This window comes from Podarcis erhardii (assembly GCF_964252035.2).
Source record: "Podarcis erhardii genome assembly, chromosome: 10".
Lineage (NCBI taxonomy): Eukaryota > Metazoa > Chordata > Lepidosauria > Squamata > Lacertidae > Podarcis > Podarcis erhardii.
In genome coordinates, this window is record NC_138500.1 from 54,225,605 (window position 1) to 54,249,057 (window position 23,453).

Here is a 23,453-nt window from a genome sequence, read left to right on the forward strand (position 1 = left end):
ATAGAATCTTTGCAGATTCTTTTGACCTTAAAACCTATGAAAAAAATCATTCATAAGCTTATTTTTTTCCAAGTGTCAACACTCTTCCTTCTGTTATAATTGCAGAGGTGTCACTAATGTAAGTTTTTTTCTCACATCATATTAAACAGTCACACAGAATCCACACTTAGACTAAAAAGTTCTTTGCATTCTCAATGTATGTGGAAAAATCTTCACACCAACTTCCTGTAACTCACACTCTAATATAAACTGTTAACCCCAACCTTGTTCTTTCAGCATGCATTCCACTAACAATGTATCACAAATTAATCTAGTTATAAGTTAATTTTGTGTTGGAGAGTAATTTCAGAGGTCATGGCTTTTGTTGTCCCATAGACTCTCAAATATTTTTTTTCTAGAAATATGGACTCCACCCTTCACTTGATGCCAGCATGATAATTATATTGATTTTAAAGATAAAATAGGTTTTCTTTAATTTAAAGATCTCTAAGGTCCAAACTTGACATTATGGTAATTGCACAAATGCAGTTAACATTTTCTTTCTCTTTTTGGTTATATAAATAGCATTTGTAGGGAAGCCTGAGCAGCCTCAGAACCATGAAGATTGGGGTTAGGAGATGTAACATTTTCTCCCTGCCAGATAAAATGTCTCTTGGAAGCTGCTGTTTCCCCTGAAATGCAACTTTCATTGGCATCAGTGGGAGCTTCCATTGAATTGCAAATAGCAGCTTCTGGGAGGTGATATTGGTCGGGACCTTGGCAGGTTGAACTTCTTCATGCCACCTGCCATCATTCCAAGCAGCCATGAGGAAGCTTGATCAACCATTAACATGGTTTCATGGGTCCAGAATTGTGTTCTTGCTGTTAATATCTTTCTTGTTGTATTTTCAGTAGTGCTTGTACAGGCAATTAGCATTAGTTCATTTATGGATGCCGTCTCTAACACACACATAGATACTGCCAGGTGAAGAACAAGGAACTTCTGGTCCTCACATGAACCTAGTAAGTGGGAGCATCACTCAAATGCCTCCTCATATTGCTAGTGAAAATTTCAGTGCTTGGTGTTCTTGATTTATACTGCCCTGAACATACCTTGCCTCTGCTTTGCTGTTGTTCCGTCCAATCCTTCTCTACTAGAAACTGTACTAGGGAGTCTGGAGCAACTCCTGCTTATCCCAAGGATCCCCTCCTTGGGTTATTGTTTTCAGTCACAAGTGGTTGAATAATTCTTGGAATGTAAAATAAGCCATCACCTCATTTTCTGCTCTCCAAGACCTCATCCAGTTTCAGCGAATGAATGACTGTGATTGGCTTCTCCTGAAGAGTATCATGCAGTTGTGCCTTTTGCTCCTCTCCTCAATATTATGAAGAACAATTTTTGTTTGTAAATGTCAACACCTCCTTAGAAGACTCTGGTAAAGCTAGAAAAATATGTGTGTTTTAGACTATCGAATACTATTGGATTGAAATCCTAACACATTTATCTGATAAAGGTAAAGGGACCCCTGACCATTAGGTCTAGTCGTGACCGACTCTGGGGTTGCGGCGCTCATCTCGCTTTATTGGCTGAGGGAGCCAGCATGACTAAGCCGCTTCTGGCGAACCAGAGCAGCGCATGGAAATGCCGTTTACCTTCCCGCTGGAGCGGTACCTATTTATCTACTTGCACTTTGACATGCTTTCGAATTGCTAGGTTGGCAGGAGCAGGGACAGAGCAACGGGAGCTCACCCCCTCAGGGGATTTGAACCACGCAGAGAAATATACCTACCTATTAATGTATAAAGTGTGTGTGAGATAGATAGATAGATAGATAGATAGATAGATAGATAGATAGTATAGAACTAAATCAAAAAGCTTTCATAGCAAGAGTCCATACTGTGATGAGGTTGAACAGGTGGATAGAAGAAAATCTTATTAGTCTATTTTCATTGGATTTCTTTGACATCCCTTGGAGAGTATCAAGAGAGAAATGGGAAATGTGGATCTCCTATAATTTGGTAACTACTCCCTTGGTTTTGGGACTCATTATTAAATAAAAATATTATTAGCCCTTGCCATCATAAAAACATCTGCCTTTTTATGAGTTAAATGGATTTAAAATTTTTGCTCTGAGCTGGAACTCAACGTTATAGGTCTTTGCCCGAAAGCAAATTCTTTTGTCATCTTTTGTTTAATCAGTTCAGCTAAGATTATAAGAAGCTTGGGGAGTTTGTTTAAAAAAAAAACAATTTAGCCCTACTAATTCTTCTTTGCACATTCCCGTGTTTGTAATTGCTTGTCCAGATACATATTCTATCCATTTAACACAGGAATCTAGATTAATGCATCTTGAGAACTGTTAATGAATTAGAAATAAGAGAGGGAGAGTGTTTCCCACTTGAAAGCTATAAGCTGAGTCTTTAATCTAGGTAGTTGGATCTTTTCTTAATTTACCATTCTAGTTGGTTCAATGTCTTTTATGGGGTGGAATGAATTAGAACATTTCAAACACTGGCAAAGAGTAAATACATTCAACAAATATTTTAAATGCAAATAGCAACAACTAGGTAACAAGAGCATGCATTTAAAAGAAAAAAAATCAAAGCTTTCCCATTTTTAAAAAGTAAACCTAAAGTATAGTGTGGATGAGAAGAGTCGTACAAGGATTCACGATTCGTTTATTAGTCTCACTTTCCAGTGTATTTCTGGATACTGGTGTGCCTATAATTTTTGAAACTGAAGACGAATGGATTGGCTTAAGACTCATAAAATGAAAACTTCTTTAATTGCTTGGAGACCTACTGTGCACTGATGCAAGGCAATCTCTCTCTGCAGAACTATTGCCTCTGGAGTAGTATTATCCCTGGTGGCCTTGAAACATGAAAACTCAGCCCAAGCTTAAATTTGGGTGTGCTACCCATGAATTCCTGTCAATACTAGGCTACTGGACTAAGTTCAGAATTACTTTTATTGGGAGGGGGAAATACTACGGAGTATAATTGGGCTACTCCTTCTGTGAAGATAATTCCACATTTCTCAGCTATTATTTGCTCAAGGGGCACCCATCTTTGCTTAGTATATCTTACCTTTTGGTAAAATAAGTTCTGCCATCTTTCCATGCATTGCCTGTTTTGTATAATTTGTGTCTTTAATGAGAAGTTATATCACTTGATTCCTGTTTGTAGTGCTGTCTGCACATATTTTTGTCAACTCAGCACTTTTGCCACAGAGAAACCTTTTTTTCTTAGCGGTCAGGTCACAGTGTGTTGTACCTGGGAAAAAGGAGCACAGCTTGGAGATAATGTATTAATAGCCTCTGTAATTGCTGCTGTTGGTATTTTGTGGACATAGTTCACAACAGTTTGTTTGAAAGGAACACAACTCCCCCTTGTTTCAGAAATGTCACATCATTTTTCAACAGGAGATCACCACCTCTCCTGTTGAGGTTTCCTAATGTAATCCCAGGTTTTGTTTAATTCTTAAATCACTTTATTCACAAATAAAATCAATTACATGGTACCAGTGAAAATCCCCCCAGTTCAAATTCCAACATCAGAAGAGAGATTTCCTTCAGCTGATTCTATTTGCATTTTAAAAAAACAACCCTCTGTGTAAATTCAAAGATCCACTTACATGTACACACTTCCTACCAAGAAGATGTGAATAGGAATGCAGGTTTAGGATTGTAGCCTCATAACCCAATCCTAACCCATGGTTGTTATTTTTTAAAAAAAGTCAGTCTGTATTGGCAGGTTGAGCGAGACTGAACTTCAGGAAGGGTCAGGATCTCAAATCCCCTACTGACTTAAGTGCATAAGAAGTTTTTCGGAGTGGCATTTAACTCTAGATAATTGGGAAGGCTGTAAAAGTTTGTATGAGAGAGCGAGAGAGCCCAGTTCCCTTTTTAGCTTTTTGGTCTTCAGGTTCAAGAGGTGCTGATCTAACAATGGAAAGGCCCAACAGTAATTACCTGGTTGTCTATTTTTGAATCTTCTCTGGAGTGTTCTGCTTCAGCATTAAAAAAGCAAATTAATAAGGCAGCAGTGTTAGGCAGGAGTACTTCCATTCTCTCTTTCTCTCTCTCTCTAGCTGCTTTAGTGAAAGGGCATGAAAACTTAAATGCACAGCAGATTTATTTTATTGACTGGTTAAAATTTATATATCACTTGGCTGTAAAAAACAAAGCTCAGAGCAGTTTGCAGAAAGAATAAAACAATGAAATCATCAGTAAAAACAGTTCAAACATCAATTTAAAATATTAAAATCAATTTTAAAATGTACATTGCAGTTTTATGCAGATGCACTCAGTATCTCCAAATGTAATGGGACCTGGGGCCAGCCTAAGACATTTTGCTACCTGAGGCAGAGAGATTCCTCCTTCCTTCCACTTACTTCAATACTGATAATGGGCCAACATCATCCACCAAACTGAGGGCAGTAGGCTTAGGAGCTCATGCACGGCATGCATCTTCAGTCTTCTTTGCCTCATTGCTGCTGCCTGCCCCCAAGCACCTGGCACCTGAGATCGCTGACTCACTCTGCCTAATGGTAGGGAAGGCTATCATAATTCAGCAGAACATACAAGGGCCCTGACAGAGATGTGCTGCATATTTTCAACACTGGGAGCACCAGCACTCCTGTATGGCCCATACGTTGTGTAGACCCGATTGCACCAACCACAGGAAGCTTTCCTTATGCATTTTTTTGCATGCTGTTTAGTTATATTATGTGATGCATTAGAACAGTGGCTTGCTTGGGAAGGCTTTGCTATGTTAACAGTATTTGTAGTTTGGGTGCGGTTTTCTCTTGGGTTGGAATAATTATTATTTTAAATAAATGGTTAGCTTCTCATTTTGATTTCTCCTGTTAAGTAAAGTTGTAAGACAATGACTAAGAGTGACACATAAAAATGGTTGTTTTTCTTGGTGTTAGTAAAAAAGTTGTTTGCAAAGTTCAAGTTTAAACTTGTACGATAAAAGATTTTTATTGCAATCATAATTTTTGTTTTACTTTTAATTTACCATTGTTTGTACACCTTGAGGGGGGGAGAGATGCAACACTTCTGTAACATTAAGTCTGAGAAATAATTACACTTGGCAGTTTTTGTTTGCAGCAATGCACGAAATGCTGAAGGCTTTTGTACAGTTCAAAGAGCACATTCCACAGTTCTAGCAGTTGTCAGTTGCCTGAAGGGATAATTTGAATTCTTGAGAAAAAATGTAATGGATAATGGTGAATGCCTTCACTATTTGGCTTCTTGTTCTGTTTCTCTGTTTAAATAGTAATTCACCTTTTAAACGAGTTGATTAGAGGACAAAGGAAAATACTGATCTGTACAACTTTAATAACCTTTTGTTTGGGCATTGCTTTGCTTTTTTGTACATTGTTTATAAATTAACTTTTCATTTTGGCTTCTTAATTTCTGCTTGTTGGTGTTGATCTTATGGTAGAAATAAGTTATAAGAAACCTAAGCCTGAAACTGATGCTAAACAAAAATTGAGAAGCCCTCACTGGTGAATTCAGTATTAATAAACTTCTCACATTTTTGGTGATAAATAACATGTTAGGATACAAACTTACCAGTTCTGAGTGCCTGGGTTGATGTAGTTTATAGAATCTGGCATGAATTTACAGCATTGGGCAGGTGACGGTTTGGTCTGCATGCTGTTGCTAGGACTTAGCCCTTGTGCAGAAATTGATGTTTGGTGATGCTGTAGCTGGGATACGCTTTGAATTTGAGACAGAGAGATTTTTTAAATTTAACCAAATACACAAATAAATATTGTAAAATTGTAGGTTGTGGAATACTGAATTAGGGTTGTTTGCTGTGCTTGCTTCATTATTGCTGCACCTTCAAGAAACTGTACTTTGAAGGAAACGAACGTCCTCTTCTGCCAGGTCACTTCCCATATCATTAGGAATGGTCAAGTATTCCTTATACTGACATCTGCTAAGTTAGCACTCAAAGTTGTTTAGACCTGAAGTCTTCCTTTCAGTTAGGGTCAACCCAGAGAACTGGATCAATGTAGAAAAGGTTTTCCAGTTACCACATACTGGAGATACCATCCTCCTTAATTTTCTTTATTTCATAAAATTAATATACCAATGGATTATAGATAAAAACCTCAGAGTGTTTTAGTGCTCCAAAAGGTATGCGATTGTAAGTTAAGGAACACACTTTAACAGACATGCTATGTGCACTGTCAACTATGGATGGGGAACTTGTGGCCCTCCATATGTGGTTGGACATTATATCTCCCATTCCTGACCACGAGTCATGCTGATGGGAGTTGGAGTCAAGTAACATCCAGAGGGCAGTAGATTTTGCCCCCCACTTTTACATTAAAAATTGTGGACCTACCCTTTGAGCTCAATATTAGGCTGGAGTGTATTTATCCAGGCAGACATTTTACACATGCAACTTTCTCAATCACTTGCTGCACCTAGTCTCGATGAATGTCACAAGTCAGCGAGGACCTCTGCTTCTCTTAGCCGCTTCAGGTATCATTTGAGTGGCTGGCCTTGTAAAACAGTTTTAGCATAAAAGCTTCTTGATTAAAATCCCAGGGCTGGGAGGGGCCAGTGAGGCCCTACTGTGTTTGCTGATTACTGTTTCTCTAAGAGAAGTGTATCACTAATACTCCTTACTAATTATTCCCAATTAGTAATAATAATATCAGCATAAATTATCCCATTTTTAATCTTTGCAGCAACTCTGAGTTTAACATGACTTATAGCCAAGCAGAACTGAATATGGGTTGCTGCAGTGCATTAAAGTCTTCTTCTTTCGCTTAATGCAGTAAATATATGTAATTCACATTGTCATATGAATAGAATATTATCTCTCAGCATGTTGTTGCTTTCTAGAAAGTCTTTAGCAAATCATTGTTAATTGGATAAGCTTTAATTCATCTCTTTAAGGTAAAAAATAAAATATAATTCTTCAGGAGGTTATCAGCCATCTCATAAAGAAGACATTGCAGCATAGACCTATGGTTTCAGAGACTTATTTTGACCCAGTTTTAATTTGAATGATATAATTAAAAATAGTGACATAAATAAGCAAATGCTTAATAATTAAACATATAAGAGTTAAGGGGGGAGTAGTTATATTTTTCTTCTAAATACTGAGGTTCGATGTAACTGCAAATTCATACTACCACTTATTTGGCAGTTCAAATGTTGTTTGCATTGACAGCTCACAATGAAGTTTAAAGAACAGCCATGTAGGTGTTTTAAGCCAGTTGGTGTTATCTCACCTACTTAGGTGTACTATTACAGTACTTAGTATGGCTGGCAGTACTTTAAGTCACAGGTGCTTTATCTGGAGAGAATGATATTTTGTTGTTAGGTAGCTGCCGAGGAGACAGGCAGCCAGGGTCCACTCAATTTTCTAGAGCAAAATGTATTCAGCATGTAAGCAAAAAAGGTGGCATTTTATAGTTTGAGGGCTCCAGTCACTTATCATGGTTTGATCATGTTTGTAAAGCTTGAAACATTTGTATTTATACAAGGAATACTAAAAAAATAATAGCCATTTCTAGATTATTTTAATTTTATTTTAAATATTTTACAGTGGTACCTTGGGTTAAGAACTTAATTCGTTCCGGAGGTCCATTCTTAACCTGAAACTGTTCTTAACCTGAAGCACCACTTTAGCTAATGCGGCCTACCGCTGCTGCCGCGCTGCCAGAGCATGATTTCTGTTCTCATCCTGAAGCAAAGTTCTTAACCCCGAGGTACTATTTCTGGGTTAGCACAGTCTGTAACCTGAAGGGTCTGTAACCCGAGGTGCCACTCTGGAATCCGTTCCAGAGCTCTGGTCGGATCCTGAGGTTTCTGCAACTGGAGGTGCCTGTTCTGCGCATGCGCACGGCGCAATAGAGCGCTTCTGCTTGAGTGGCGAAACCCGGAAAAATATTTCCAGGTTTGCCGTTTTTGCAACTCAAAGTTTATGTTACCCGAGGGTAACGTAAACCGAGGTTCTACTTTATAATAATATAAATAACATAGATACAATATATAAATATAATGTAATGTAATGTAAATATAATATAATAATAAAGGAAGAATGATAACATAAAAATGAAGGATTGCTGACACGAGTTTATATTATATTTATATTATATACAGTACATTAAATATTATAGTCAGTAAAATATATTGACTATTTATTATATTCAATATAAAAATAAAGGATATTTTATTAAGTTCTGTTGTGAATTCAAAACCTGCTTGTTGATTAGGCAAGTAAAGTTAATCAATAAATAAGAAACTTCTTTCCTACACATATTTCATTAGAACTGAACAAAACCATAGAGTAAATTTTATGTTAAGGAAATAATGTTTGTTTCATGGGCAGAAATGCTGTTTGAGATTGGATTATTTTATTATAGTTAATATATTTCATGATCTTTAAGAATGCTCATTATCAACAAAGTCAACGGATGTCTCCTGAGACAGATGGATGCAAACCAGTAGATGGAATGGCCTTGATGAGGCCGAGATAATTGAGTGGCAGAAGAAAGAAGTTAGAAACAGGCTAGCATAGATCACTCTTCCAACACTCTTTGCTTGGTCACTGAGAGAGTCTGTTGTGGATCATGGTGCCTCTGTAGAACCCTGATCAAACCTTGTGTAACTCCACACGAGCCTCCGCAGAGACCCAGTACTACTGCCCTTCCCCCAAAAAAGATTAAAATTGATTATCTGTGTGTATTACAATAGGAAAGGAAACAGAATAGCTCTGTCAAGGACAGCTTAATACAGCAGAAGGAAAATTTGGTTATGAATTTTGCAGCTCGCTATTGGTGAGTTTAAAATAAATGTGTGAGGAGACTTTTCATTTTGTTGACCTACTGTTTTCTAACATTTTGCATTATAGGCCAAATTTGTCTCTTGAATAAGCTCTATTTGGTTTATTTAATCTATTTTGGTATGATTTACAGCCGCATTCAGAACCCCACAGGTGGCCAGTAAAAGCTTTAGCAATTTCCAATGCAGTTTCTCCTGGCTTAAAAATACATTTAAATATATATATATATCAAAAGTACGCCCTGAATAGTGAGACATGATTACATGACATACAGTCTCCCTTTGAGATCCTCACTTTGTTGGGTAGTCTTTTCATTTATGGGTTTTTTATGTGTGCGTTTTTTTACTCTTGTCACGATGGTCCTTTGGTACAAATAAAAACATTTTCAGACCTTTCCAATCTTGGTTAGTTCAAAAAGAAAAATGATGAATAAAAATATAAGAGCTTAAAGTTATAAGCTGATGAATATGGCAGACATCCCATGTCAAAGAAATTAAATGAGTAGCATAGGGATACCTGGGGTTATTTGATAGATATCTATTTTTAAAGTACATGACTTATCTTTGCTTTCTGCGATTTGCCTGCCATGTCTCTCTTTTTGTTCTTTGACCAAACTTCTAGTGAAATTGAAAGTGTTTCTATAAATATCAGAGGCAAAACTAAATGTGATTCAGATTCCAAAAGTCAATGCAGCTGTTGCAGCTGGAGGGATAAAAAGAGTTTTCTGCCCATCAGATGAGATTTCTCAATGGAATAGCACCAGACAGGAAAATTAGTCATAATCCCACGTAAGAGCAGAAAAGTGAGGTCTCAGTTTTCATACAAGTATATATTTCATGTCCAAATAAGCTTGCATGGTTCCACCTTAAAAGGAGGACAAATGGACACTCAGAAAAATAAAATCAGTTCAAAATTGGTCCTTAATGTAAGATGTTTTCACAAGCAATTAATTTGTTTTCTCCCAAACTATATATGGTTTGATTATCCGAGTTACTTGTACATATATAAGCTATCAAGCAAATAAGCTCATAGCACATTGAAGTTTTACAAATCGGCTTTCCATAAATTGCTCTGATAAACAATGAGCTTGTTCACATGTTTCCTTAAATCATAGTTAAAATAAACTTTTAAAATGTAAATGAGCACTGTATTGTCGCACCCTGCTCAGAAATTCTTGAGTCACTTCTCCCACATTCTTACCTGCACTGTGTCAGGAAGGAAACAAACCAGAGGCTGGCTTTGTGTTGCAAACGAGTGCTCATGGTTTGTTTTACTCCTTCTAGTCATACCATTATATATATAATTTTAAAGAAAAAATAACAAGTTGAAGCATAATAAACTATTTAATTTGACATGCAAACCAAGCCTGTAGCTATATTACCAAAGAAAAATACATGGCTTCATCTCAGAAAACTCTAGAAAGAAAACTATGAAAGTTTGCATCATTGTCATATTTTTGTCATATATATTTTTATAAGTAAACAATTTTCATTAACATGGCTATTCAGAAAGCAGAATAGTAAGTGAAAGCTGCAGTTCTATGTAATAAATGTATCATACCTTTCCTTCCCATAAGGGCAACTAACAACAATCACAAAATAATAATACAAATAACATCAAGATACAGTGGTTATTCTTCTAACCATAAAGTGAACAAATAGGTATGTTTTAAGTTGATGCCTGAAAGTTAATAGAGTTGAGGTAGGAGGACAACTAGGTCTCCACCGAAAGGATGTTCCACATCCTAGGCTCTGCTACTGAGTAGACTTTGCTTTGCATCATTACCATGCCAATGGGGGTGCCACAATAGGGAGTCTCCCCCATTGCTAACAGTGCCTGGACCTTGGCTACTGGAGAAGATGCTCTTTTAAATAATTGGGCCCTAAGCCATTCAGAGCTTTATACAATAGTACTGATGATCTGTGAAGTGTTTTAAGCCAGTACACTGAGGTCTAACCTCTGATGACCTTCTGGGAGTTCCCTCAGTGCAAGGTTACAGAAAACCAGGCAGAGGGCCTTCTTGGTTAGTGGTGCCTACCTTGTGGAATGCTCTCCCATCAGACATCAAGGAGATAGGTAACTATACAACCTTTAGAAGACCCAAGACAGCTTTGTATTAGGAGGTTTTTTATGTTTGATGTTTTATTATATTTCTATATATGCTGGAAGCTGCGCAGAGTGGCTGGGGTAACCCAGTCAGATGGGTGGAGTACTACTACCCCTATTACTACTGGTTATTATTTAAGGATGAATGACACTTAGCCCTGTCACACTGCCCCATATAATAACTAATCAGTAGCATTCTGTGGCTTCTGGACTGTCTTTGAGGTGAAGCTCCTTGTAGTCTGAATGAGAAGTTATCTCATAGCTAATCCATAGGGTAGTACTTCTCCCATCTGTCTGCTGATAATAAATTGCAGACTAAGGCTGTGCCAGTACCATACTCAGGCCTGAAATGAGACTAGATAATCTGCTTTATACAGGAATGTCTACAGCTGGCCAGCCACCAGCCTCTCATTCACCTGGTCCAAGGAAGGGATAGTTTTGACTGCACAGTAGTTGTCTAAAACTAGGGTCCAGGAGGGCTTATTCAGGAATAGTTGCACCATTACGTCTTTCAGTATGGTGGGCATTTACCATTTACTAAGTTCATCCAGTCAGTCTTTCCTTGCTAGATATCACATGCTATGGTGGTCTAAGTTCAAGAGGGCAGGTGGTTAGCCTAAGTTCTGCAAGCATCTTGCCATCACCTTCAAGCAGCAAGGACTGAAACTGATCACCCAAACCTTGATCAGACGATAGTTTGAACTCCCTCACAGGACTTGCCTCAGTTTTGGCCATTAGTTTGCATACAGCTTTGCCCTCAAAGTGCATCACCAATCCATTACAGTAAACTTCTGGCTGGTTAGCAGCTTCCACTATGGATTGGATTTAACTAGCCGCTTGAAAGAGTTCTTCTGGGCAGTTCACTGAGGACACAGTGGAGGTAGAAAAATAAGATTTCTTCATTGATACTTCTGCCACCTGATATGCATGAATATTGTTGCAAGTTTTGGGTACTGGAATCTGGGGGAGCAAGTAGCCGGTAATTCCTGAAATTGGTGAAAGTTAGAATTGATAAAGATTTGACTAAAATTGTGCCAACCTCTGCTGCATTAAGTTTAGGATAACGTCATGCCAGCTTGATATAGCTAGTCAGGAATAAGCCATTAAGATAGAGACTGAAATGACCAGTCATTGACCACTCAATGCAAGTCATTAACAAAACAGAAGGCACGGCAAGGTCAGAGGGGGCGTTTGCCAGGGTTACAATGGGCGATGTTAATAGAGGAAGCAATATTTTGGCAATTTTTTTGGGAAGAGGAGGCAGGAAGTGGGCAGAATTCCATGCGGGCTGGGGAGAGAGGCTGTACGTACTCAGAGACCTGCTTCTGCTTCTGCTCTGAACCCAAGCTTGCTGAAGATATGGGAGAAGCAACAGGAAACACTCTTGGGGTGTAATATTCTGCACACCCTCCATCAAGGATAAAGTGTGTATATCTGCAAAAAAAACCATGTATCTTTAAGACACCATAGTTTCTGCTGTGCCTCATTTTCCCCAAAGGAAATACAAACCCTGGTTAAGGGCCAAGACCCCTGGAATCTCACACCACTCGGCAGAGATTACAGTGGCCTGTAACAATATGTGCTCTTGTGTTCAGCTGCAGATTTCCAAGAAACACCTAGAATTCTAGAAAATGAAGAAGCTTTTTGGGTTCCTAATGACTGGAGAGGTTGCATGGGAGCCCTTGAGTTGATAGCCCTACCTACCTGGATTTTGGATCAACATTTTGTACAGCAATATCTGCTACTTTGCTTCTCATTTATATAACTGTGTCTGTGCGTGACAGAGCTCACATCCGTATCATGCCCGTTCAACATAAATTTAAAAGCCTTCCATATCAGTAAATTAAATAGACTTTCGCCAGTTTTTAATTTACATGTAATTGATCCTTGTTTTCCCCCTTGCATCTCTCTCAGTGAGGAGTTCTTGGAATCAGCCTTTATCTAGGAATGTGCTGTTATAATAAATAATAAATATGCTTTACATAGCATGCTTTTAACCTACCGCGAGCCAAATTGTTGCAAGAAAGAAAACATTTTATTTTTTCCTGAAAATATTCCTTTTCTTCCTCTTTGTCAGTTCTGAAGTCTCATTCCAACATTCTGGTTTCCATTAATGCATGGTTGTTCACACTGAAAGGCAAAATGTACAGCTTCCCTACGAGGCCACTATTAATTCCACACTATCTCTCTCTGAGTAGTGCAGCTGGCACCCTACCCCCAGGAGAACAAGCTCATCGCTTCTCCCACATGCTTGTTCTCTACCAGCTCAAGCAGCAGGAGTCCTAAGTTAGCTCTCAAATATTGGTCTTGCTCATGGCAGCACAGAGTGTGCTACAATGCCTCTGGGCTATCTGAAAATTATATTTCTAGCACAGTAGGAGTGAAACTACAGAGCTGTGGTGGCATTCAAAGATAGGAAATTCATAAAGAAGGCCAGATTCCCTCTTCTGAGTAATAAGCAATGGAAGTTTATTTACTTAATCTTTTAAAGTAAAATATAAATGTTCTTGTAGATGAAAAGCATAGAGAACAACATAACTGATTTATATGTTTGGCTTTCAGTGAAGCTGTATTGTTCACATTTGGCAAATGAATACACAAATTAAATCTTATTTGACCAATGTGAGCCTTATTTACATATAACTGTATGCTTTGATTCTTCGCTTTCATGACAACTTAAATTTATTCATTGTGGTAACCATGTAGTATATGTACCAATGTCAGGATAGAGATCCCCAAGCCAATCAAGTATCCCTTTTTGAAAGGCTGACAACTACCACCTGTTGAATTTTTACTGCACCAGCAGAAACCCAAATTCACAGCCCTAACACCCCAGGATTCTTAGAGAATGAGATGCGGCTCAATACTTTCCTGCAACCCCCCGCTAAAAATAGGGAAGGGAAAACTTTATTCCACTAGCCTCATTGTCCAGCTTCCTAAGACACTGAATTTAGAATCTGAGGTGCCCTCCTGCTACCTCATTCCAATTGTTTATGTGCCACTCTTGAAGATACATACCAATATTTTTGTGTGTGTGTTCAAGTTTTAAAACACACTGCTCTGTTATGTTATATGTTATATTTCTGCAAATAATATTTCTGCAAATAATAAGTCCAACATGCAAGACACCATACCATTGGGAATTCTGTCTTTTATTTTAATTTCCTTCATAACATTTTGTACATAATAAAACATTAAACATTAAAAAAAACCTTCTGTATACAGGATTGCCTTCAGATGTCTTAGAAAAGTTGTATAGTTACAGTGGTACTTCTGGTTACAGACGCTTCAGGTTACAGATGCTTCAGGTTACAGACTCCGCTAACCCAGAAATAGTACCTTGGATTAATAATTTTGCTTCAGGATGAGAACAGAAATTGTGCTCTGGTGGCGCGGCGGCAGCAGGAGGCCCCATTAGCTAAAGTGGTACCTCAGGTTGAGAACAGTTTCAGGTTAAGAACGGACCTCCAGAACGAAATAAGTTCTTAACCCAAGGTACCACTGTACTTATTTCCTTGGCTCGGGAAGTCACATAACTCCATCCAACATATCTCTGATCAAAACAGGGATGTCCTAAGGAAAAGCGGGATATTCCACGATCAAATCAGATCCGGGATGGCTTCTGTAAATCTGGGACTGGAAAATAGGGACTTGGAGAGTCTCTCCATGATAGTGTTTCCTTATACCTTATTCTTAACTATATTGCTGTTTATGTGCAAGGCAAGCCTATGCATTCAGAAGTGAGCAGCACTATCTTCCAGTTGTTTAGGAGTGAAGTATTTAACAATCCTAATTCAGAAGTGACCAAATAGCAAATTCAGATTGGGAAAGGGGTGAAAGTCTATGATAGTTACAAATGCATTTTTTAAAAAATCACTTAGGAACTTTAAAAACGGAGCAACCTTGAATAGAACTTCCTATTTCTGTAGCATTGACTTGCCAAGAGCTTGGAAGTATTGCAGTTCAGCTGAGCATTATCAGTAGGCTTCTTGTGTTTGCTCCTCATACAGAAAATAAAAAGGCCTTTTGACTTGAATCATGGACCCCCAAGCAGCATTCTGATTTGTCTCTCAAGAGTCCCCAATGTATGTATTTTTAGGAAGCTTTCTTCCTCTCTTCCTTTTAAAAAATAAACACTTATAAAATATATTGCTTGCAGTTATGTTCGAAATGACTGGCCTGTGAGAAGCTACCTGCCTTCACTGCCTCTGTTTGGTTTCGTGTACAGCCTTTATGATCAAAGTTTCACCATAGTCATGGGAAGAGGGAAAAAACTTGTTTCCTTTATTTTTGAGATGGTACATGCCTCTGCTTTATTTTCACTACATAGTATAGATTATAAAGTGCACATCCAAACCCCTCCCCGCCAACTTCCATCATTTTCAGTGCACATTCCAGGTGCATTGGCATAAAGTCAACCTGAAATTGTTTGACTTTCTATAGATTTTTTTCAGATCTAATTTTGTAGTGTGTGAAAATTTACCAAAAGCAGAATAATGGTAGAAATGTTGCTTGTCACTTGATTCTCTGTAATGTGTTTCTTTTCAGCAGACAATTGGTTAGTTGGACTTTAATATTAGCACAAGAAATTTGTAGTTTTTCTTTTTCTTTTAACCTGAAAAATAATGGAAATACTTGTAAAAAATGAATTATATGTACTTTAAAATAAAGCATGGACTTTTTTTTACACTACTTTTTAAAAAGTGCATACCGTATTTTTCGCTCTATAAGACGCACCAGACCATAAGATGCATCTAGTTTTTGGAGGAGGAAAACAAGAAAAAATAATATTCTGAATCTCAGAAGTCAGAACAGCAAGAGGGATCGCTGCGCAGCGATCCCTCTTGCTGTTCTGGCTTCTGGGATAGCTGCGTAGCCTGGTATTCGCTCCATAAGACGCACACACATTTCCCCTTACTTTTTGGGAGGGAAAAAGTGAGTCTTATAGAGCAAAAAATACGGTAATTTATAACTTAGCCAATGAAATGGTTCTCATTGGAATATTTATGAAATTTGCCAGTCAATCCTATGCATCTTTATCAAGAAGTAAGATCCCCTCTGTTTAGTAATTATCCTAGGTAAATGTGCATAATATGTCAGTATTTCAAGGGAGAGGTGAAAAGGTTGAAGGGCTAGGTCAGAAGGACAGCAGAGGCAGGATACTTGAGACTAGTATAGGTAAGGTCAGCAAGGCAGGACGCTGGCTGATGGCCTCTGATGCTCAAAAGGTTGCATGCTGTTTGCTGCTGATTGGTCTGGCAGTGCATATCCTGCCAGTGCTGCTGCACTCATGCTTCCTCCACCCTTCCACGGGCACCCGCAGCTCAAGCTTTCCCCTGTCTATGCAGAACAAGCCGTCATCTATTTCACACACTTGTTGCAAGGAATTGAGGAGGTGGCAGCGTGACAGCAGCAACAGCATAACTGCCTTCAGTGCTGAGCAGAAGTGGGAGTACGCTGCTCAGCAAACAAGGTGAAAGGGTGGTATGTGAAGGAGGCCAGTGGCTGAGTACCTACCACCCACCTGAACTTCAGTTCTGAAAGCAGCAAAGCAGCCAGGTTTGTGCTGCAGCAAATGCACAGAGGTTGAGGCTGGGCGAGCTAAGTGCAATTGATGGCGTGCTCCCCACTGTGAGGGTAGCAGCAATATACCCAGCTGTGTTTGCTGCTGCACTCAGGTACTGGGGTGGCCACAGTCTTACCATCCATTCTGTGGATTCTCTGCTGCCTATGAATCTGCTACATGCACTTCTCCCAATACAAGTGAGAGGTAGGCAGCATCTGTACTGAGTGGCCTTTGCCCTTGTTAAGAAACCAGGAGCAGGGGGCGGCATCAACAGGAAAAAGCAATGGGAAACTTGATTTACATCCATTATTGAAATGGCGTTTTACCTTGCTGATTTTAAGTCATGATTTATATCAAGGTGATTTAAAATCAGTGATTTAAATCAACAAGATAAAATCATGACATAAAACCAGCAGTTCTCAGCTGCTAACAACTTATGGGGGTGGGGAACCTCTGTCACAGTGTTATACATTAAGTAATCAAATTGCAACGTTCATGAGCTGACTGTCCTAAAGATATCTAGTAAGCTTCACCATCTGTTTTGTTTAGCTGAAATATGAATGTGCATCTGTTTCCCCTGCTGACGAAAAGGCAAAATAATAAATCTAAGTAAATCATCCAGTTAAATGTGAGATAATAGAGAGCATTAATTCTCCGTTCCTCGAAAACGTTACCTACTAAATCGAGCAATTTCCCTTGGAAAAATGGTGGAGGCTTTATGATTTATAAATAACCCATCGGATTCTGTGAAATGTAAGGAGGGAATATGATGGCAGTGGTCACTGTCATTCTAGCGCCATTTCAGTTTCTTCTGGAGGATGTGAATATGAACTTTGATGGAATGACACCAACTACTTGTATGCCTGACCCTTTCCCTTCCTTGGCCTTATACATTTCTTGGCTCCTAAGGGTGGAATGGTTGAATGGGTAAGGGTGTGTGTGTGACAAACTTTTATTTAAGAGATGGCCACTGTTTTAGTGAGCCTAAAGGAGGCAATGGTAAGACCCTTTGTTAAAAAAGAAAAGAGAAGGAAGGATAGAAGGAAAGAAAGGCCACTACCAAACACTTCTTGGCCAGGTCTCAAATATCTTCCATATTTGAGTAAAGTGCTGGCCTGTGTTATGACTTTTCAGCGCCATGTCTGGTGTTGCCTCTACAAAGCCAAGCAATGTACAATTCAGATGAATGGGGGAAATACTATATTTTTAAAGTAGTAATAATTATTTGATCCTTTAAGATTAGCTTGAATTTGCTATGTTGTATGAGAGCAGATTGATACACCTTGTTTTTGTTTTTGTTATTTCCAGTCTTATTTCTGAAATGCATAAACACATGTGCAGATATACAGGTGTGTTCATACAGGTTCACATGCATCTCTGAGTGAAAGCAAGGCTAAGTTTAGTTAGCAAATACATGCATCACATGCATAATTTGACCTTGTTAGAAAAATATGTGTATGGGCAAAATCTTCTAATTTTATACAGGAAAAATATGAGAATAACATAATACTTTAAAAATATTCTTACTTACCCAATTTTCTTTGTGTATTTTACAAATAGGATGTGATGTTTTGAATATGCTTCAGGGTTCAGTAGTTAGTATAATGTTCTATTTTCTGCAGCAAAAGCATGTCAAGGTGATCTCTGTGGGTGGTTAATATTTTTGGAGTTTTAGTTTTGAACCATGAAATTATGTAAAATTGGAGAGCTTGGTTCTGTGATGTCTTTAAAAGAGAAATTAATGGAGAAGGGAAGCACAACTGTAGTACTTTTCATTGAGGATTGTGAATGCTGTAGTTTTAGTTAGAGATACTATCTAATCACTTGTTTTTTTAGTCACGCCTAATATTGGAGAAAATTGTTACAGATAGGTAGCCGTGTTGGTTTGCCATAGTCAAAACAAAATAAAAAAATTCCTTCCAGTAGCACCTTAAAGACCAACTAAGTTAGTTCTTGGTATGAGCTTTCGTGTGCATGCACACTTCTTCAGATACACTTCAGTGTGTATCTGAAGAAGTGTGCATGCACATGAAAGCTCATACCAAGAACTAACTTAGTTGGTCTTTAAGGTGCTACTGGAAGGAATTTTTTTATTTTTTATTGGAGAAAATGTTGATGTGTTAGGTTTGGTCCTGTTGAAATTGCATATTATATGAATCATGGGAAAGGGAAAGTAGAATGGCACATATCCATATCTGCTAGTTGGCCAGGGGATACCCATCCTGTCTTAAGAACACAGTGGCTACATCAGTATTAATGTTCTTACCAGGGAGAATAAAAAATGTTTTAAGTGTCAGTTATATTGAGTAGCAGTAATATTTCTTCCTCTAGAACCACCTAAGTATTGTTTTTTAATCAGTGTCTTATTAGTCTACTAATAGAGGATGTCTTTGTCATCTGCCCAGGTAACTTCCTGGGGCAATTGTTTCTGGGGCATGTATACAGTGTGACTAGTAGAGATGCAACTGCTGGGATTTACCGGGACTTGGTGGCATTGATGTCTTCTTTGAGATGGGCCCCCCCACTTACGAAGGGGTTATGTTCTGGGCCCCTGTGCACATAACTGAAATTGCGGAAGGTGGAGAGCACCCCTCGTGCATAGAGTGGAGAGAGAGACTGAGAAACTGACTCACATGTGCTGCTGGGGCTGCTGCCTGGAAGTCACTTGGGGCCACTGCACCAAGCCTTCCCTCCAATCCCTCCCATTGTAGTGGGCTAGTGGCCGAGAGTGACTTCCAGGCAGCAGCCCCGAGTGAGGGAAGGCCTGGGATACACTGAGCAGCACTTCCAAATATATGCGACACTTCTTAATTTTCCCTTAAGCAAAGAGTTTTCCAGAATAGAATCACATAATTTTTGGTAGGCTGAAAACACCTTTCCTTTATTCAAATTCATATCTAAATTAAAGGGAAAGGCCAACTTTTGAAATGGGGATGTTGGGAACATACAAAAAATTGTCTCTTTTTATAGGTACAGTTTTAAGTCACGATATTGCCAAATAGCTCTTATGCTTCATTACTTGATATTTAAAATATGCTTTCATGAATATACGGAACACACTGGCAAATTAATACTCTAGCAGCATAAGTAGTGATATAAAATAGCATGTAAAATTTGGCTAATGAGATCACAGTAAGTACTTGGACCTCTTCATGAGCTCATTTCACTTTCACATGATTATAAAACATAACTGTTAATTTATTTTTTGCATGTCCTTGTTAATTATAATGGTATCCAGTAGTGCAGCTGTAGTTAAGGGTCTCTCAATATTTCCTTACAGAAGGGTTACATAACTAAAGAGCCAGTGCTGGATTGTAGTGGGAAATTTTACACATAATTTCATTCTTAATTCAAAATAGCTTGAATTAAAACTGTTAGAGTATAATTGTCCCTATTCTCTATTTTAGGAGACTTCTGGAGTTATGCTGTGTGTGGGTTAAAATGGATAACCATTTTTATTAGTTGTTAATAGTTTAACCATTTTTGTTTTAGTTTCCTGGGTAGTGGAATAAAGGGAGAGGTAAATCTTTTGATCCTACTTTGTACTAAGTGAGCTCCCCTAAGGTGAATTAGGAATTGGCTCAGCATATGCAGTCCTTCTTGAGAAGTTACAGGAAAAGTTTGTCTCTCCTGTAACTTCAGGGTTGAAATGTTGTATAAGTATACTCACAATGCCATGAGTGTATGTCATATCATATTGCTCCCTAGAACTATACTTCTCAATGCCACTGATAGAAGACAGTTACTTGGATATTTGCCCTTTCCTAACACCAGAACAAACACTGCCACGAACACGAGAGGGATTTAGATGAGGATAGAGGACAGTGGTTGATATTGCCCATACTTTGTTGGCATGCATCTGCCTTGAGAGACAATGGAGTGCACCTTTGGGAGTGAAGTCAAACGGCTGCATTTGCAGCACTGAAGTGACCTCCCTGGGGTGCTAGCCTGGGCAGTGTGTGTCCCTCCCCCAAGTGGAGACTGTTTAATCAGGTGCTCTGGTTATGTAGTTCATATCAGTGAACAAGAGCTTAACAGACTATAAGGAACAAACATTAAATAACTTTTATGTATGCGCCCACAAAGCAACAGACTCTTACATCTTCTCATTTTGCATTCTGAGCAGGTAAAGAATTTTGGAGGATAAGTGATTCTTAAATCATAATACAGCTGAACATTACGAACTGGACATATTCACATTCCAAATGAGGTGATTGTGAATATTGTGACATTAGGAGCACTAATAGCGCTCCTCGGTGGCTTTCTGTAAAACAAACATATGAAAGGAATAGCAATAGTATGTGTTACAAATGCACCTGTAATTCTGTAGCTTAAGCTATTCAGCTGCACAATTAGTCCTCCTTTGGTTTTGTTTTTCCTTTATACGCCTTGTGGCAGGGTCCCTGTGCCCTGGGTTGTTTGAGGGCATTGTGTAATTATGCCAATCAAATTCTCCTTTTAGCAAGTTTGACCTTTTGCAACCTTCTCATAAATATTGTGCCCTTAAGTTTCGTTGCACATTGGACTCCTGCATGCAGAAGACCCCAGACCCAGTCAACAGCATATCAAGTCAAAATGGTTATCAAGTGGCTGGGCTAGCAAATGCCTCTGCCTAAGTCTTGGAGATTTACTCTCAATTGTAGTAGATAGATTTAGAGTCTGGGATCTTAGGGAGCAATCCATATCCCCGATCTACCATCATCACATGTTTCATGTCTTCATTGGGGAAAGGGTACTAAATGGAGGACTGATTTCCAAGCATTTGCTCCATAGTGAGTATTGGGAAGTTAGATTTTATTGCACAATGCCCCTGTCTACTGGCAATGTGAAGATTCCAGGAGTTCCAGGTGCTTACCCAAAGTGTGTGTTTCCTTCAGAAGGAGGCACAGCAGAGACTGTGGTGCCTTTATGATGCATGGTATATTTACACATATATCCAACCTGAGCCTACGATGGAGGCTTTCACAGCATTAATACCCCACGAGGGCCTTCTTTCTTCCATAGCTGCAACTTTGGATTTAAACAGAAATAAAGCATCACTCTCCTGGTTCTTTGCTTTTAGCTCACATCACTCCAACTCTCTGCTCTCAACTCTAGCTTTGTTTTTCTAAGGAGGAGGCTCCACCTGTTTGCTGTCTTGCACAGAGCCCTTTCCTTTGTTCTGCTTAATGACACCTCACCTCACCAGGAAGCTAGCTTGGCTATGAAGGGGGCCCAGGCATTCAGCCTAACCCTTCCCCCAACTCATAGCACTATGATGAATGACAGTTATTGTTCACAAGAAGGTTTGGTGGCGATGCCGATAAATACGTCATAAAGTGAAATGGAAATATATATCACTAGTCAGGGTAAAACACAAGTTATAGCTGTCATATTTGGCTTTTATCAGGTGGTCTGCAATGCTGGAATTGATGTTCTGTACCACTCCAATTCAAGGCTGAAAATTAGAAAGGCTTTTTGAAGTCTGCAAAAGGAAGGTAAGTACAGTTCATTACTGTCAACTGCATTTCCCCCATCATAAAATTGTGCTTGTTTCTCTCTTCCCCCTAAACAAACAAACCCCAGTGTAGATCATGTGTTCTGTGATGAACATTGCTTCTTATGTAAAGCTGGTTCTGGAGACCATAAGTAATCAGGTTTTGAGCCAGAGAGAAGACAACTAGTATTGTTTCACATAACTTCTTTCTTTTCCGGCCCACAAACTTTCAAGATTATGCCAAGAGGGCTGGCCTAATCTTGCATGATGTGAAATTTCAGGCATAGACTCTGATACAGCTGCTGCTCTGTGTGAGCAATGAACTTTGAATGGAAACCTTCTACTTGAAGTGTGTTATTTTTCCGGGTTTCCTTTTCAGAAGATTGGTGCCAGTTCTCAAACCTGATTTAAAAGTAAAAAGCAAATTGTAGCTTTGTGTGTAGTTATGTGTGTAGAGCTGCAGAGGAGAACTACGCACAAGATTCTACTGTGCACACAGAGGGTTCACTGTCCCATGTGACATATGTCAGAGAAGAGGTACCGGTCAAGACAAAACAAAAGCCAAATTGTGCCCCTTGCTTATCATAACCCCTTTTCAACCCCTTTTCAACACTTAGGGCTGTACCTCATATGGCTATTGCCTAGAGCCAGCAGGCGGGGAAACAGATACATTTACCATAGTGGATTACGCAACCAGATATCCAGAAGCCATTCCGTTGCGAAACGTTGAAACGGAAATGGTGGCAACTGCTTTAATTTAACTATATGAGTAGATTGGGCTGTGCCAGTAAAATAGTCACTGACTTAGGTTCTTCTTTCACATCAAGACTAATGAAAAGACTATGGGAAGTGTGTGGTATTAAGCATTTAACATCAACACCTTACCACCCTGAAACTATTGGGTTAGTTAAAAGATTTAATGGAACCCTAATGAGAATGATTAAAGCCTATACCGCGGAAAATCCCAATGATTGGGATGACAAGATACAACCAGTACTGTATGCATATAGGGATGTACCCCAAGAAAGTACCGGGTTTAGCCCATTTGAATTATTGCTGGGATGTAAAGTGAAAGGGCCCCTGGACTTACTTCGCATGAATTGGGAAGAACAGCGAGATCAAGATCCAGAGTCCGTAGTGGAGTATTTGTTTAATTTGCAGAATACCTTAAAGAGATCCCTAGAGTTAGCGGGGAGGGGGGGATTAAAAAAGTTCCCAAACCAAGAAAAAACCTGGTATGACAAGAAGGCCAGGGTAAGGTCATTTGCACCCGAGAGTAAAGGGAACAAACTACAATTAGCTTGGGAAGGACCATATAAAATAATAGCCAAAATGAATGAAGTAAATTATGTGATCCAACAAGAAGAGGAAGGGCAGAAAGTGGTGCATGTAAATATGATCAAACCTTATTTTAGAACAGAAAACAGGGCACTGTATGCCCTACAAGAGGATCCAGGTGAACCAGACATACCATGTTGGGGGGACGAGAGAGAGTCCCAGGGTAGTTTA

At 38.9% G+C, this 23,453-nt stretch overlaps 1 protein-coding gene across 8 annotated transcripts in view; it reads left to right on the forward strand.

The window, feature by feature from the left end:
• The window catches only part of FOXP2 (forkhead box P2), a 314,919-nt gene that overhangs the window by 26,059 nt on the left and 265,407 nt on the right, over positions 1-23,453 (forward strand). For all 8 annotated transcript variants that reach the window (XR_014160507.1, XM_081877923.1, XM_081877918.1 and 5 more), the window contains exon 3: positions 21,858-21,945. The gene's annotated coding sequence lies outside the window, so the exon portion shown is untranslated. The remainder of the gene's footprint in view (positions 1-21,857; positions 21,946-23,453) is intronic.